Source organism: Ascaphus truei, chromosome 2, assembly GCF_040206685.1.
Source record: "Ascaphus truei isolate aAscTru1 chromosome 2, aAscTru1.hap1, whole genome shotgun sequence".
Taxonomy (NCBI): Eukaryota; Metazoa; Chordata; class Amphibia; order Anura; family Ascaphidae; genus Ascaphus; species Ascaphus truei.
In genome coordinates this window covers 173,258,955-173,269,542 of record NC_134484.1, presented here as the reverse complement: position 1 = coordinate 173,269,542, position 10,588 = coordinate 173,258,955, and positions in this window count along the sequence as shown.

Sequence of the window (10,588 nt, the reverse complement as noted above, 5' to 3'; positions counted from 1 at the left end):
CTTGGGTAGAAGGTGGAAGGTTTTTTAAAGGGAGTGAGGGGAGGTTTTGTCACTATTGGATTGGTGTTGGGTAGTATCACAGATCTACTTACTGCGTCCTTAAGATAGTATTTCTTGAGGGAAATTTTCCTCAGAAATCTATGGACATCAACATAGATGTTGAACATGTTGGGTCCGCTTACTGGGGCAAAGTTCAACCCTCGAGATAGCACATCTAGCTCTACAGGTTTAAGATCAATGCTACTTATATTAAACACATTGCTCTTTACCAATCCCTTTTCTGGTTTGGCCTTCTTTTTTCCCTTTCTCTTCCTTGTGCCTCCTCTTTTTCCTCGAACTCTTCCAATCTCTGCCTTTTCTTTTCTACCCTTACTTGTTCGTGCCTGTCTGGTTTGACTCTTGTGTCTCTCCACGGTTCCCGCATTGGTGCTCTGCCCTGGCGTTGTTCTAAAAAAGAATTTTTATTTTGAGTATTTGTCTCATAGTTATCTCTATGGGTCCTATCTAAAGGTGATCTTTCACGATAGTGATGGCCCTCATGTTTTCTGTCAACCGGAGATCTGTCCCTATATTCATACCCTACGTGGTGTTGTTCTTCTGGAAAACTTTTATGCAAACTTTGATCTCTTTGATCTTGCTTATTTGGCTTCTTTTTTCCTTTACCAGGGTTAGAGCTAAGTTTATTGACTTTAATTAAAGATTCTCCTTTCCTTTCCACTAATATATCCTCTGTTTTTTCACTCCTGGTGGAATCTATCCTACCTCTAGGTGTACCGGATAATTGATCTATCTCATGACCTCCCGTTTCTGCTTCTACAATTGTAATTATCTTTTCTATTTTCCAATTCCTCTGTCTATTTTCATCATAATCCTTTTTGTCCCTGATGAATTTTTTATGCTTTGTCAATTTCACCTCTTTTTCAACCTTATCAATCCGTGACGATGTCTTTTCTTCTAGGCTTTTATACTCTGGAAGCTCTATGAAGGGTTCCAACTGTTCTTTAATGGAATTTATTTGCCCATCCAGAGCTTCCAGTGTAACTGCCCTACGCTTGATAAGGTGTAACATGAGATTGACTGAGCATGTGTCTAGTATACAATTCCATTCTTTCAGGAATTCCTCATCTTCACAGTCAGATGTTGGTGGTTTCAGGACTCTGAGTCCTCTGGGAATCCTTTTATTCTCAAGATACTGCTTGAGAGTAAATGTTTCCCAGATCTGCCTCATCTCCTGTGTCAGTAATTTTTCTAGCTTGGAAAACTGAGTTTCCAGGCTTTCCTTATCTGTTTCCATAAGGTCTTTGGCATCATTAAAGAAGCCGGCTAAGGTCTGTCCCCTCAGTGCTCTATTGGTGAACAGTGCCATATGTTGTGTGGTTTGCTGCTGAGGGTTTAAGGAACACAAAAATGAGCAAAACAATGAAATTAACCCCTCCAAAAGCGCTAACCTACACTAAACTAAGTGATAACAATTTGTGCTAAAACAACGATAAGTGCTCGTGCAACATCAAAATGATAACAAAATGACTTGCACAATGCTGTGAGAAAAAAAGAGAAAAAAAGCAGCTAGGTGACAATAATAACAGGTAATTCCAAAACCTGATATAAAACAGTGAACAAACAAATATAAAGTCCCCAGCGCTAAAGTCCAAGATACCGTGATCTTTAAGGCAGTCTCTAGTCTTTAAGATGGTAGTTGGGCTCTGGTTTAGATGCTCCAGATGGGATAGATGTCCTTGATGTAGATGGATACACCGTCTGAAATAACAGATAAGCAGACACACCTGATTGCGCAGTGTGTTATAGCAATCAGAGCCCTATCTGAGATGTGAAAGAATCCTACTCACATAATCAACACCAATACGTTCAGTGGAGAGGATCTGTGCTTGCTCCCCTTCTAATCCGCTCCTCACACGAACCCCACGTGGAGACAGCTTTACAGGAGACAGCTTACAGGATACATCCTCTATCTTCAATGGCGTCGGGGATGCGTCCGTTAACGACACCTCCACCAATGTGAGACAGGAATACGTACAAGATAGTGTAGTATGAACAGACCTTTAATGCTTAAAACACTATAAAACGTGATAAAATACACTCACATGGTGCAATAACAGATGGTATTGCTCAATATGCCGTCCGCAGCTTGCATTTCCTAACACCACACCGGAGAGTATCACTGCACACAGACACGCTGTCGACTTGGCGTGTGACGTCAGTGCTTTAGGAAGCTCTCCCTGCGGCAGGACTACAGTGGCTGGGATGGTTCAATGACTAAGCTCCTCCTCCCTAAGCGTTTCGTGACACGTGGTCACTTCGTCAGGGGATGGTGGAGCTTAGTGTGTGATGCCTTATATGCAAACCCAAATGGAGAGATCCTCCTACTAGGGGTGGGGCTTAGCTGCAATGTTGATCAAGGAGGATCAGCTCTGACACTAACAGCGTGATCGGGGTTAATGCCTTGCCATACTGCATATAAACACCCTCATATTATGCAATGAATGAGAACAATACAACGGATAAATTAAGAACAAATAAAATAAAATAATAAAACAATCATACTTATATATAAACAGCCATGAATTATCATGGTATAGATCACATTTTATAAAATTAATATGTTCAATAAATGCAATCCCTGAATGTTTTACATAAAATATCCCACCCTGCTTGGCAAGGATAGATTAAGAGTCCTTCAAAAAGGCTGCAAGTTCAAACTCAATGTTAAGGCCTAGGGGGGTCAAGGTCTTAAGTGTGTAGATCCAATAACTTTCTCTTTTGGAGACTTTATTGAGCCTGTCCCCCCCACGCCAACTGCTTTTGGGATTATCAATCCCTATACATACTAAACCCTCTGGACTCTGTTGGTGGTGTATTCTGAAATGGTTTGAGACACTATGTGTCTCGAGACCCCTCTTAATATTGTAAACATGTTCTGCGAACCTTCGTTTGAGGGGTCTCCCCGTGCGGCCCACATATTGGAGTCAGCACGGGCATTCCAGCAAATAGACACAGAAATTTGTTTTACAATTGATGAAGGTTTTTATGTCAAAGTTTTTTCCTGTCACATTAGATTTAAAAGTCTTTGTTTTTTTACTGTGTTTACAACCAATACAGCTTTGGCATGTATAGTAGCCTTTAAGATCATTTAGCCATGTTACATGGTGATCTCTCAGGCCATCTAACGGACAGCTAGGTGATAAGGAGGATTTCAAATTCTTTGCTCTTTTAAACACTATTTTAGGTTTACTGGGTAGGATGCTCTTAAGAATTGGATCTCTTTGGAGAATACCCCAATGTTTGATCAGCGTCTTAGATATAATGGGAGCTATACCACTATACTGTGTGATGAAAAATGGAAACTTGGCCTGACCATTCTCAGCCATTTTCTCTTTTCCACACAGCAAGGACGCTCTATCAGTTTTATTAATTCTTTTTTAGAACAACGCCAGGGCAGAGCACCAATGCGGGAACCGTGGAGAGACACAAGAGTCAAACCAGACAGGCACGAACAAGTAAGGGTAGAAAAGAAAAGGCAGAGATTGGAAGAGTTCGAGGAAAAAGAGGAGGCACAAGGAAGAGAAAGGGAAAAAAGAAGGCCAAACCAGAAAAGGGATTGGTAAAGAGCAATGTGTTTAATATAAGTAGCATTGATCTTAAACCTGTAGAGCTAGATGTGCTATCTCGAGGGTTGAACTTTGCCCCAGTAAGCGGACCCAACATGTTCAACATCTATGTTGATGTCCATAGATTTCTGAGGAAAATTTCCCTCAAGAAATACTATCTTAAGGACGCAGTAAGTAGATCTGTGATACTACCCAACACCAATCCAATAGTGACAAAACCTCCCCTCACTCCCTTTAAAAAACCTTCCACCTTCTACCCAAGAGGTATGAAGGGAAACTTTGTAGATACCTTTGCCGAAATGGTAATTTCTGACTTAGAGGAAGCCAGTAATGATTTCAAATGCCGCAAACAAAACCTAAGTAAGGAAGAAAAGGCGGCAGTTAAATCTCTTGAGTCCAATTCCCAGATAGTAATTAAATCAGCCGACAAAGGGGGAGGAGTCGTGGTGATGAACTCCTCTTATTACAGAGAGGAATCCCTTAGAATTCTGGAAGATAACGCCACCTATCAGGTATTAGAGTCCAATCCAACAGACTCTTTCAGAGAAGAGATGGCAGCTCTTTTGGATCAGGGTCTTCGGGATGACATTATTAGCACCAGGGAAATGGAATTCATTATGATTGAACAGCCCAGAATCCCAGTGTTTTATTTCATCCCGAAGATCCACAAGAGTCTCACCAGACCCCCTGGTCGCCCAATAATTTCTGGGATCCGGTCCCTCACCTCCAACCTTTCCCAATTCCTAGATCATCTACTTCAAAAATATGTAATACAGGTCCCATCGTATTTAAGGGATACATCGCAGGTATTAAATCTTGTACAGGACCTAACGTGGGGGGAAGATATGTGCTGGGTTACCTGCGATGTGGTCTCGTTGTATACGATCATTGACCATCAGATGGGACTAGATGCTATCAAAAGAGTCCTAGAACAGGATATTGGAGTGGATGAGAAGTTAAAAAATTTCATTCTAGATGGAATCAGGTTTATTCTGACGCATAATTTCTTCAGCCATGACCACAGGTTCTTCCTCCAGACGTGCGGTACTGCAATGGGCACCAGGTTTGCACCTAGTTATGCAAACTTGTTTATGTCCATTTGGGAGGAGGACCATATCAGGTCCTCCAACCCATTTGGTGCAAACCTGGTGCTCTGGAAAAGATACATCGACGATGTGCTGTGTGTCTGGAGGGGGCCACTGGACCGACTGGAGGAATTCAAATTATATTTGAACGACAATACGCGGAATCTTAGATTCACGTTCAATCAGGATAAAACTTCAATAAACTTTCTTGACCTCTCCCTTTATGTAGTAAATGGCATCATTCACACTAAAACCTTCCATAAAGAGGTTGATGCCAACACTTACCTTTTGGCATCCAGTCACCATCACCCCAATTGGTTGCGTAACATCCCCAAGGGGCAAGCACTTAGAATTAGGAGGAATTGTTCGGAAAACTCTGTGTACCAACAGCAAATTAAGGAGTTGAAAACCAAATTCATCGAACGGGAGTATAAAAACCAAGAATTGGATCTTGCGATCAAAGAGGTTAATAAAACTGATAGAGCGTCCTTGCTGTGTGGAAAAGAGAAAATGGCTGAGAATGGTCAGGCCAAGTTTCCATTTTTCATCACACAGTATAGTGGTATAGCTCCCATTATATCTAAGACGCTGATCAAACATTGGGGTATTCTCCAAAGAGATCCAATTCTTAAGAGCATCCTACCCAGTAAACCTAAAATAGTGTTTAAAAGAGCAAAGAATTTGAAATCCTCCTTATCACCTAGCTGTCCGTTAGATGGCCTGAGAGATCACCATGTAACATGGCTAAATGATCTTAAAGGCTACTATACATGCCAAAGCTGTATTGGTTGTAAACACAGTAAAAAAACAAAGACTTTTAAATCTAATGTGACAGGAAAAAACTTTGACATAAAAACCTTCATCAATTGTAAAACAAATTTCTGTGTCTATTTGCTGGAATGCCCGTGCGGACTCCAATATGTGGGCCGCACGGGGAGACCCCTCAAACGAAGGTTCGCAGAACATGTTTACAATATTAAGAGGGGTCTCGAGACACATAGTGTCTCAAACCATTTCAGAATACACCACCAACAGAGTCCAGAGGGTTTAGTATGTATAGGGATTGATAATCCCAAAAGCAGTTGGCGTGGGGGGGACAGGCTCAATAAAGTCTCCAAAAGAGAAAGTTATTGGATCTACACACTTAAGACCTTGACCCCCCTAGGCCTTAACATTGAGTTTGACCTTGCAGCCTTTTTGAAGGACTCTTAATCTATCCTTGCCAAGCAGGGTGGGATATTTTATGTAAAACATTCAGGGATTGCATTTATTGAACATATTAATTTTATAAAATGTGATCTATACCATGATAATTCATGGCTGTTTATATATAAGTATGATTGTTTTATTATTTTATTTTATTTGTTCTTAATTTATCCGTTGTATTGTTCTCATTCATTGCATAATATGAGGGTGTTTATATGCAGTATGGCAAGGCATTAACCCCGATCACGCTGTTAGTGTCAGAGCTGATCCTCCTTGATCAACATTGCAGCTAAGCCCCACCCCTAGTAGGAGGATCTCTCCATTTGGGTTTGCATATAAGGCATCACACACTAAGCTCCACCATCCCCTGACGAAGTGACCACTGTCACGAAACGCGTAGGGAGGAGGAGCTTAGTCATTGAACCATCCCAGCCACTGTAGTCCTGCCGCAGGGAGAGCTTCCTAAAGCACTGACGTCACACGCCAAGTCGACAGCGTGTCTGTGTGCAGTGATACTCTCCGGTGTGGTGTTAGGAAATGCAAGCTGCGGACGGCATATTGAGCAATACCATCTGTTATTGCACCATGTGAGTGTATTTTATCACGTTTTATAGTGTTTTAAGCATTAAAGGTCTGTTCATACTACACTATCTTGTACGTATTCCTGTCTCACATTGGTGGAGGTGTCGTTAACGGACGCATCCCCGACGCCATTGAAGATAGAGGATGTATCCTGTAAGCTGTCTCCTGTAAAGCTGTCTCCACGTGGGGTTCGTGTGAGGAGCGGATTAGAAGGGGAGCAAGCACAGATCCTCTCCACTGAACGTATTGGTGTTGATTATGTGAGTAGGATTCTTTCACATCTCAGATAGGGCTCTGATTGCTATAACACACTGCGCAATCAGGTGTGTCTGCTTATCTGTTATTTCAGACGGTGTATCCATCTACATCAAGGACATCTATCCCATCTGGAGCATCTAAACCAGAGCCCAACTACCATCTTAAAGACTAGAGACTGCCTTAAAGATCACGGTATCTTGGACTTTAGCGCTGGGGACTTTATATTTGTTTGTTCACTGTTTTATATCAGGTTTTGGAATTACCTGTTATTATTGTCACCTAGCTGCTTTTTTTCTCTTTTTTTCTCACAGCATTGTGCAAGTCATTTTGTTATCATTTTGATGTTGCACGAGCACTTATCGTTGTTTTAGCACAAATTGTTATCACTTAGTTTAGTGTAGGTTAGCGCTTTTGGAGGGGTTAATTTCATTGTTTTGCTCATGTATAAGATCTGTACCACATACATTTACATGACCTTTACTTACAAGTGAGTGTCAGTGTGGAAAACTGCACTTTACTCCTGCTGATTTCATACTAGCTGTTTGGGCAGCTGAGAGTCCAAGAGCCACATCAAGCCTGTTTCTGGGACGCATCTGGCCCGGGCGGATGAGCCTTACTCTGTACCACCAGTTAAAGAGAAAAGTGACACCGATAGTATACCACCAAGATAAGAAATAAGCTTCTTCTTTTTTCTTAGTGTGTGCTGATGACAATTGTTTATTGTGTTTATTTAATCAGGTGGTTTTGAGGATTACACATTAACCCGGTCACCATTTGTTTAATCCCTGCTCTGCCAGAGGCACCTCCCATGTCTGGTCAGAGTGTCAGCGGCATTGCAGTTCACTGTAGCAGTAAAGTCATTTATTGGGCTGTTTTTATGCGAAGCTGTCTTCCCCGTGCTGGTGACGTGTTCAGCTTTATTCAAATGACTGAGACTAACCTTTCTTAGGCCGGGGCCATACAGGGTTCAGCAGAGCGGAGGCGCGCTGACGCTGAGGCTCGCCTGCTGAAGTCAGCGCGATTCCATGGACTTGCAGGCGAGCCAGCGTGCGCGAAGGGAGCCGGGGGGAGGTGGTTGGAGGCGGGGCAGTGACGTCGCTGGGCCAATCGCCGCGACGCACTGACGTCAACGTCACGGCGCCGTGACGTTGACGCTGCTTCAGGCTGATTGGATGTTTTCAGCCGACAGCGCGCTGAAAAACAGCTTGGCTGTCGGCTGAAAATTCCAACGCCTCAGCACGCCTGCGGACGCTCGCGTGAGCCCCCTCTCAAGGCATCCTCATTGAGGATGCAGGGGCTCAGCGCGGAGCGTCCGCACGGCTCAGCGCAGCCTGTCCTTCTATGGACGCAGCCTTAGAAGCACTAACTCCAGCTCTGGGAAGATGGCCTCCCAGTTTATTGAAGAGGGGCCTGATCATGCTGCTACTTTAGGGCTGTTATATACAGCATGCGGCAGTGCGTGCCTATGCGAACGCGCGTGCACGTGCCGCATGCTTTTCCTGTCTATAGAGCCGGGAGCTGCAGGTAATGTATGTGTGAGTATATGTGTGTGCATGGGTTGTGTGAGTGAAAGGAAGTCCTAAATAAGATTTGTTTAAAGAAAAAAAAGTTTAATATTTTGTTTTTTTTAGTTCTGCAATCATTGACACACACACACACACACACACACACACACACACACACACACACACACACACACACACACACACACACACACACACACACACACACACATTTGGAGTGCCGGTAGATGGTTTTCCCCGTCTTCGCCGCTGTCTGTCGGCTCCCCCTCCCTGCCATGCGCCCGGCACTATAGAACGTGCCTTAGGCCATGTCCCCGCTGGCTGCTGTGGCGGATGCACAGGGACAAGAGCCGCCCCACAATGGCGCCGGGCCCGCTGCGAGGTGGGGCCGCCGTGCTGCGCCGACAGTTTCTCCTGCTCTCAAGAGAATTGAGATCAGGACTCATGACGGAGCAGTTCAGCCAATGAGGGCGAACCTGCCGGTTGATGTCACGGCCGCACCCCCCTCACTCCCACCCTGTCTTTCCCCTGCAGCTCACTGCAGACCGGGGGACTCGGCTGCACGTGCCGCCAGCCTCGCAGACACGCGTACAGGGCAGGCAGCGGGGCCGCAGCCTTACAGTCTGATTGTTGTCTGCAAAATGTGCGGGGGATGACCTGAGAAGGATCGCAGCGAAATGACTTGCATGGCCATCAAGCAATGAAAAGATTTAACGTTGCCATTCTTGCTCCCTAATTAAATAACAAAAACAAGTTTTGCTGTGATCCTCTTCTTCTTTTTTTTTTTTTTTACACCATACTGTAACAATCAAGAGCGTTTTTCAAGTTTGGATCCTAAAATGGATCGCTATCAGAATAAGTCATGGTTTTAGTTTCTATCTATTATGTATGAAGGGTTATTTTCTTTATATAATAGCAACTGTGTTCTTAGCGCAACAAATAATAACGTGTACAAACACATGGCTATGAAGCTTTTCCCCACTCCCAAAAAGGGAACAGGAGGGAAAAGCCAGTCTCAGTTTGAATAAACAGCTCTCTCTATCATACCTTCTATTCCCAACGATGATATATATATTTTTTTAAATGAAACAAAGAAAATACAAAATAAAATGGGGAATGAGGAAAGTTGTCATTGTATTGTATTGTATGTCTTTATTTATATAGCGCCATTAATGTACATAGCGCTTCACAGTAGTAATACACGTGGTAATCAAACAAATAACAGCATAAATAAAAACATGTTTGTTTTTCCTTAATGGTAATGTACGGTAATGGTACCCCCACATTTGCAGGTATCGCCTCATATTGACCTTGAGTACCTGGGGACGAGTTTCTTTTTGCTTTTCTCAAAATATAAAAGTATGTATTGCCCCAAAGAACGTGCAATTAAATGTGCATTATGCGATTTCAATTTTAATACAGGGCAAAGCGAATTTCACCCAGATCACATTATTGAGATAACACAGCGAATTTTACCACTCCTAAAAATGGGCAATATTCTTTTTGTTTGTTCCCAGTCCTCATTTGGAAACATGCACTTGGTCAGCATCTAAAAATGATTAAATAAAAGTATTTTGAGTACTAGAAAACAAATTCAAAGGGAGTAAGTAGCTTTTTAGACAGTGCAGTCTCATCTACACAGGAATCTTTAAATCTGCAAAAAAATGTTTACTATAAAACTGAATTAACGTGGCTTTGTCTGCTCGTTCACGGGTGTGATAACTTTAATAGATGAATACTGGTGATTAGTTCCTTTGTTTAAATAAAATACAATGAGTGTTCGTAAATAATTTAATTAAAAGGCTGGGCATTTTCAATTGTGTTTATTTGCAATGGGGGTTATGATGGTCAGTCTTGTTTGCTCCGCCTCAAATGTAATTTGATTAATTCAGGTCCTGCCAAAAAAAAAAGACAGGACAAGACAAGAATGACGAGGAAGTAAATCCACCTCGAAGCGGCAGAACGTGTGAAATCTTATGTTTTCTTTTAATAAATCCATTCTGGTAAATTCAACTCTTAATGCCATTTTTAATGAGTTTTAATATACTTTAATTTCTATAACCCACCTCCCGAGCAGTGCAAGATCTTTGTAACACTTTCCTGTTTGTGATAATTTGTTGCCAAATGTAACTGCAGTTCGAGCTGTAAACCTTAGTAATATCAGGATACACTGTAGCTGCTGAGTTATACTGACTGAAGGATCGATGGAAACTGAAAGGCAGCCATTTCGTTAGGCACACAATTAGGATTTTGACAGATTTATAACAGGAGCACCAAACGATTGCCAGCATAGGTAACCCTCATATCT